This window comes from Macaca mulatta, chromosome 13 (assembly GCF_049350105.2).
Source record: "Macaca mulatta isolate MMU2019108-1 chromosome 13, T2T-MMU8v2.0, whole genome shotgun sequence".
Lineage (NCBI taxonomy): Eukaryota > Metazoa > Chordata > Mammalia > Primates > Cercopithecidae > Macaca > Macaca mulatta.
Window position 1 is genome coordinate 69,954,156 of NC_133418.1, and position 6,325 is coordinate 69,960,480.

Consider the following 6,325-nt stretch of genomic DNA (forward strand, 5'->3'; position numbering starts at 1 on the left):
CCATGTGCCGAGGAAAAGAATGTGTATACTCTGCAGCTGTTAGAGGAAATGTTCTGTAAATATAAATTAGGTCCATTGGGTCTATAGTGCAGATTAAGTCCAATGTTTCTTTGCTGATTTTCTATCTGGAAGGTCTGTCCAATGCTGAAAATAGGATGTTGAAGTCTCCAACCATTATTATATTGGAGTGTATCTCTCCTTTTAGCTCTAATAATATTCACTTTATATATCTGGGTGCTCCAGTGTTGATTGTACATACATTTAAAATTATTATATCCTCTTGCTGAATAGACCCCTTTATCATTACATAATGACCTTCTTGGTCTCTTCTTATAGTTTTCATCTTGAAATTTATTTTGTCTGATATAAGTATAGCTACTCCTGCTCTTTTGCGGTTTCCATTGGTATGGAATCTTTTTCTGTCCCTTCATTTTCAGTTTATGTGTGTCTTTACAGATGAAGTATGTTTCTTGTAGGCAACAGATCATCGGGTCTTTTTTTCCCCCCCATTCAGTCACTCTGTGTATTTTGATTGGAGAATTTGGTCCATTTATATTCAGTGTTGTTAATGATAAGTAAGGCCTCACTCCTGTCATTTTGTTATTTGTTGTCTGGTTGTTTTGTGGTCTTCTCTTCCTTTTTTCCTGTCTTCCTTTTAGTGAAGGTGATTTTCTCTAGTGGTATGATTTAATTTCTTGTTTTTTTTTTATTTTTTATGTATCTGTTGTTTGTTTTTTGATTGAGGTTACTATGAGGCTTGCAAATACTGTCCTATAACCCATTATTTTAATGACTTAATTTTGTTTGCATAAACAAGCAAACAAGCAAGCAAAAAGAAAACTAATAAAAAGTCTACACCTTAACTTTGTCCTCCCACCTTGCTTTTTAGCTTTTTGTTGTTTCTACCTATGTATTATTGTATTGTCTATGTCTTCAAAATTTGTTGTAGTTATTATTTTTGATAGATTCATCATTTAGTCTTTCTACTTAAGAGTAGTTTACAGTGATAATACTCTGTGTTTTTCCATATACTTACTATTACCAGTGAGTTTGGTACCTTCAGATGATTTCTTATTGCTTATTAATATTCTTTTCTTTCTGATTGAAGTACTCCATTTAGTATTTCTTGTAGGACAGATCTGGTGTTGATGAAATCCCTCAGCTTTTGTCTGGGAAAGTCTTTATTTGTCTCTCATGTTTGAAGGATATTTTCACTGGATATACTATTCTAGGGTAAAAGCTTTTTTTGTTCAGCACTTTAAATATGTCATGCCACTCTCTCCTGGTATGTAAGGTTATCACTGAAAAGTCTACTGCCATACATATTGGAGCTCCATATATTATTTGTCTCTTTTGCTGCTTTTAGGATCCTTTCCTTATCCTTGACCTTTGGGAGTCTGGTTATTAAAACCCTTAAGATAGTCTTCTTTGGATTAAATCTGCTTGGTGTTCTATAACCATCTTATACTTGGATATTGATATCTTTCTCTAGGTTTGGGAAGTTCTCTGTTATTATCCCTTTGAATAAACTGTCTACCCCTATCTCTCTCTTTCTCTACCTCCTCTGTAAGGGAGTAACTTTTAGATTTGCCCTTGTGAGGCTATTTTCTAGATCCTGTAGGTGTGCTTCATTGCTTTTTATTGTTTTTCTTTTATCTGCTGTGACAAAATCTTCTTTCAAATAGTCTGTCAAGCTCACTAATTCTTTCTTCTGCTTGATCAATTCTGCTATTAAAAGACTCTGATGCATTCTTCAGTATGTCAATTGCATTTTTCGTAGAATTTCTGCTTTATTTTTTATTTTGTTTTATTTATTTATGTATTTTCAGATGGAGTCTCGCTCTGTTGCCGGGGTGGAGTGCAGTGGTGCAATCTCAGCTCACTGAAACCTCGGCCTCCCGGGTTCAAGCGATTCTCCTGTCTCAGCCTCCTGAGCAGCTTGGGACTACAGGCGGGTGCCACCATGCCCAGCTAATTTTTGTAGTTTTAGTAGAGACAGGGTTTCACTATGTTGGCCAGGATTGTCTTGATCTCTTGACCTCTTGATCCACCCCCCTCAGCCTCCCAACGTGCTGGGATTACAGGCATGAGCCACCACGCCTCGCCTTCTGCCTTATGTTTTAAAAATTACTTTAATCTCTTTGTTAAATTTATCTGATAAAATTCTGAATCCCTTCTCTGCATTATCTTGAATTTCTCTGAGTTTCTTTAACACAGCTATTTTGAATTCTCTGTCTGAAAGGTCACACATCTCTGTTTCTCCAGGATTTGTCCCTGGTGCCTTATTTAGTTTTACTGGATAGTCTTGATGCTTGTGGATGTTTGTCTGCATCTGGGCACTGAAGAGTTAGGTATTTATTGTAGTCTTCATAGCCTGGGCTTACTTGTACCAGTCCTTCTTGGAAAGGCTTTCCAGATATTCAAAAAGACTTGGGTGTTGTGATCTAAGCTGTATCTGCCTTAGAGGGCAGCCCTAGCCCAGAAATGGTCTGATTCTTACAGACACATAGAGGTACCACCTTGATGGTCTTGGATATGATCCAGAAGAATTCTCCAGATTACCAGGCAAAGACCCTTGTTTTCTCCCCTTATTTTCTCCCAAACAAATAAAGTCTCTCTCGGTTGTGAGCTGCCTGAAGCTTGAGGTGGGGTGACACAAGCACTCCTGTGGTCACCACCACTGGGACTGTGCTGGGTCAGACCTGAAGCCAGCACAGCACTGGGTCTCACCCCAGGCCTGCTGTAACCACTCCCTGACTACTGCCTATGTTCACTCAAAGCCCTGGAGCTCTACATTCAGTAGGTGGCAAAGATAGCCAGACCTATGTACTTCCCTTTGGGGTGGCAAGTTCCCCCAGGCCCAGAGTGGGTCCAGAGGTTTTATCCTGGAATCAGGGAACTAGAGTCAAAAAACCTTAGATGTCTACCTGGTGTTCTATTGTACTGCGGTTGAACTGGCACTCAAACCACAAGATGCAGGTTTTCCCACTCTTCCCTCCCCTTTCCAAAGGCAGAGGAGTTCTCATCCTATGGCTATTGCCACCTTAAGCCCAGTGGGGAGTGCTGCCAGACTACCGTTGATGTTCCCTTTAGGCTCAAGTGCTCTTCAGTCAGCTTGTGGTGAATGCTGCCTGGCCTGGGACACACCCTTCAGGGGAGTGGGCTCCCCTCTAGCCCAGGGCAGGTACAGAAATGCTGTCCAATTCCCAACTCCTGGAATCGAGAACCACAAGAGCCCACTTTGTGCTCTACCCCGCTGTGGCCGAGCTGCTACCTAAGGTGCAAGACAAAGTTCCCTTTGCTTTTCCCCTCACTTTTCTCGAACAGAAGGAGTCTCTCCCCATAGTCACCACAGCTGGGAATATGCTGAGTCTCACCTGAAGCCAGTAAGATTCAGAGTCTCACCCAAGGCCCAGGGCATACTATCTGGTTATCGCTTCTGGTTATTCAAGACCCAAGGACTCTTTAGTCAGCAGGTGATGGGTCCTGCCAGGACTGGTTCCTTTCCTTCAAGGCAGCAGGTCTCTTCTGGCCCAGGGTGTGTCTAAGAAATGGCATCCAGGAGCTAGGGCTTGGGAAGGAGGCCTCATGGCTCTGACTGGTGCCCTTTCCTACAGTAGCTCAGCTAGTATCCAAGGTGCAAGACAAAGTCCTCTCCACTCTTTCCTCTTCTCTCTTCAAGTGTAAGGAAGAGGTCTCTTTTGGAGCTGCAAGCTATACAGCCTGGGATTGAGGGGGTTGCACAAGCACTCCCTTACCCACCCCATCTGGTATCTCAGTAGGCTGTGTGCCCCCCAAGTCCACTGGATCTGGGCCCAGTTCAGCACTAGGACTTGCCTATGTGTTGCAGTCTTTGTGACCTAGACTGCCTTTCAAGTTTATTTAGGGCCCCAGAGCACTTTAGCCTGGGGTGGCATGGCTTGCCACAGCTCAAGTTCCATCTTCTGGAATAGGGAACAATGTTCTGGCTAGAGCTAGTCTAAATGCTCCTTCTATGGGTAGATGTCAGCTGAGTTCAGCCTGGTTTTGCTTTCTGCCATGACAAGGCAGCACTAAGTTCAATGCAAGTCTCACAGTTACTGCACTTTCCCTCACCCAAATGCACAGATTCTCTTTCTGTGCCATGCTGCCACTGCCAGGGGACAGGGGAGGGATGGTGTCAGCAATTCAAGACTCTTTCCTACCTCTTCAATGCCTCTTTCAGCTATATCAAGTTAAAACCAGGTACCGCGAGTGCTCACCTGATTTTTGGTTCTTATAAAAGCTTTTTGTGAGTAGATAGTTGTTAAATTGCTGCCTTTGCAGGCAAGACAATTGGTGGAGCCTTCTATTCAGCCATCTTGCTCTGCTCCTCCTTTTGAAGTAAGTCTTCTGTATTTTGTTTTCACTACTATCCTCTTTTTGTCTTTTCTTCTTGATATTGTTCATCATTTGAGGGTTTAAGCAGTGCTCTCCACATTCATCCTTTTAACTGTCATTATTTTTTTAATTTTGTTTTTTGTTTTGTATTTTGTTTTCACTACTATCCTCTTTTTGTCTTTTCTTCTTGATATTGTTCATCATTTAAGGGTTTAAGCAGTGCTTTCCACATCCATCTTTTTAACTGTCATTAATTTTTTTACTGTCAAAATAATTTTCCATATTAGCAGCCAATATGCCTGCTTCCAGCTGGTTGAGATTTGGTGAGTCTGTTGATTTGGTTGGTCTGTTTGTTTTTCCATGTAAACAATTTAATTTATCCACAAAATCCCAGTTTCCTTGCTACCATCCCTTACCTGATTAATTATTCATCCTCTGCACAGAATTGTCTTTTGAATTTGAATGCTTTATTTTTGATGGAATCATTCCTCATTCTGATCTACCTAGTGTCACTGAGACTCAAGCCCTTTGGTAGTGATGAAGGCTGGAATCAGACCATCCATGTGGTTGCACTCATCCCCCTGCTTCAACCTGATGGCCTGCAGAGACATCTGGGCCCACAGCAGAGATTCCCCAAAGAACCCTGGGCAAGGAGAGTCAAAAGGACCCATCCATATGGTAAAGCTTGTTTTCCATTAGCTGAACAAACTGACATTTTCTAAAAGTGTGCTGCCCTTTGGTAAAGCTCATTTGTAAAGCTCATCAGTAAATGAGCTTTACCAACAAGTTTACACATTTCACCCCTTTGTAATCAACATTGTTCAGCTGCACTCTTAAGATTTGGAGAGGACGGGACTGGGTGCGGTGGCTCACTCCTGTAATCCCAGCACTTTGGGAGGCTGAGGTGGGCAGATTATGAGGTCAGGAGATCAAGACCATTCTGACTAACACGGTGAAACCCCATCTCTACTAAAAATACAAAAAATTAACTAGGCGAGGTGGCGGGTGCCTGTAGTCCCAGCTACTTGGGAGGCTGAGGCAGGAGAATGGCGTGAACTTGGGAGGCAGGAGCTTGCAGTGAGCTGAGATTACACTATTGCACTCCAGCCTGGGTGACACAGCAAGACTCTGTCTAAAAAAAAAAAAAAAAAAAAAAAAGATTTGGAGAGGATGTCTTTTTTTCTTTTAGAGATGGGGTCTTGCTATGTTGCCCAAGCTAGTCTTGAACTTGAACTCCTGGGCTCAAATGATCCCCCCACCTCAGCCTCCTGAGTAGCTGGGACTTCAGGTGCACACCACTACATCCAGCAGGAGGCTGATTTTTAAAGTTAGAGGAATTTCTTGTGTGGTCTCCTCTGGCATTATTTCAGTATTTTGCTTGCTCCCTCCTAGTAATTTTATCATTTCAAGTAAAACAGAGAAAAATAATGATGTGGCAGTTTTATACTTTGATGGCCTCAGTGAAACACACTTACTGGTTGTCATGCCCTTATGTATTTTGTATTCAAGCTCTTGACACTGCCCTTGGCCATGTGGCTTGCACATGGGAGCTTGTCCTCTTCAAATGCTCCTTGGAGCTAGACCACGGTATTAGGCTGTTCTTGTATTGCAATACAGAAGTACTTGAAATTGGGTAATTCATAAAGAAAAGAGGTTTAACCGACTCATGGTTCTGCGGGCTGTACAAGCATGGTGCCAACATTGCTTAGCTTCTGGGGAGGCCTTGGGGAGCCTTTACTCATGTGGAAGGTGAAATGGGAGCTTGCTCATCATATGGCAAAAACAGGAGCATGGTCAGGGGGTGGTGTGCCTTACACTTTTAAATGACCAGATCTCACAAAAACTTAGAGTGAGAGTTCACTTCTCACCAAGGGGATAGGATGGCCCAAGCCATTCACAAGGAATCTACCCCCATGATCTAAACACTTCCCACCAGACCTCATCTCTGACATTGGGGATTACAGTT